Consider the following 1,637-nt stretch of genomic DNA (forward strand, 5'->3'; position numbering starts at 1 on the left):
TTCCTTTCTTCAGTGTGAGCCCTATTATACTCAGAGACCACTCGTGATGTGTACCCATCTTTTCTGTATAGTAATGTTTTCCTTTCTTTAATGAAATACCATATGACCCATCAATCCTTCTACTTGAAGGATTAGAGAAATTAGGAATTAGAAGGATTCGAGAAATAAAAGAAGTATACACACACCTACGTCATCACAGCGCTATTTACAATAGCAGAGAGAGACAGGAATATCCAACTGCCCATCAGATGCAGAATGAATACATAAACTTATATCTATGCACAATACTGCACACCATTAAAGAATAATGATGACGTGCCTTATAACACACATGAACCTGGAGAACATCATGCTGAGTGAAAGCAGTTCCTTATAAAATGACAAATGGTGTATGAGACTACTATTAGAAAAAAGGCTAAAAAGAAGGGGGGGGAGTCACATGCTAGAGAGTAAACAGGGTTAACTTGATTTGACAGGAAATTTGTTCATTTGCCTTTGCTGCAAATATATCAGTGAAAGTGGTGGAGCACACAGGAGGCAACGTTATGAAAACTTAGTAGAAATAACAAATGCCTTTAAGGAGTGAGTTGCGGGGCTTGGGGACTGAGGACAGTAAGTCTTGGAGGAAACCAAGTCAATTGGCATACGAGTTCACAAAGACAACGTTCTACCGCCAACTTTGGTGACAAGCCACGGTGGTCTTGAAAGTGCAGAAGCAACCATCTCAGGTACAACTGTTGGGTCTCTCCTTGTCCAGAAGAAAGAAGGGTGATGAATAATGAAAAATGTGGAAACAATAAGTATTGGACTTACAGCTAGGCAAACACCAGTCTTCACAACCCTGGAACCAGGACTAGATGGTGCCCAGCTACCACTACCAACAGCTCAGAAAGGATCATATTAGAAGGTCCTGGATAGAATAGGAAAATAAATGTGGAACATAACTCAAAAAAGAAACCAGGTTACTGGTCAAATAGAGAGTGGGAGGAACCCCCAGGGTATGACCACCCCCCCAAGAAGTGCGTGAATATGTTACCTTACAAGGAGAAGGGGACTTTGCAGATGTCATTAAGTGATTGGCCCCCTTTTTTTTTTTTGATGGGCCCAATCTAATCAGAGAAAACATGGACAAGATGTCAGAAAAATGTAACTACAGAAGGAACTTTGAGATTTGACACTGCTGGCTTTGAAGATGGAGGAAGGAACCTCGGCTAGGAAAAAACACGGGCCTCTGGCAACCGGGTTAGGAAGCCTACCCTTCACTAAAGCCGCCAGGAGGGAACAGCGGCCATGCCTGCACCCAACTTTTCATTTGCAGAGCTGTTTAACATAAAACTGACAACCACTGTGTGTGTGTGCGTGTGCAGGCAATGAAATGAGTGAATGATGGGCTCAGATAAATTCTACAATTGCCTATATTATTCCTTTTCTAAAAAATCATTTTATTGGGGGCTTGTACAACGTATCACAATCCATACTATATCCATTGTGTCAAGCACATTTGTACATTTGTTGCCATCATTCTCAAAACATTTGCTTTCTACTTGAGCCCTTAATATCAGCTCCTCCTTTCCCCCTCCCTCTTCCTTCCCCCTCCATCATGAACCCTTCATAATTTATAAATTACTATTATTTTG

The sequence above is a fragment of the Echinops telfairi genome, unplaced genomic scaffold (assembly GCF_000313985.2).
Source record: "Echinops telfairi isolate 266 unplaced genomic scaffold, ASM31398v2 ScPeMD7_7469;HRSCAF=8507_1, whole genome shotgun sequence".
NCBI lineage: Eukaryota > Metazoa > Chordata > Mammalia > Afrosoricida > Tenrecidae > Echinops > Echinops telfairi.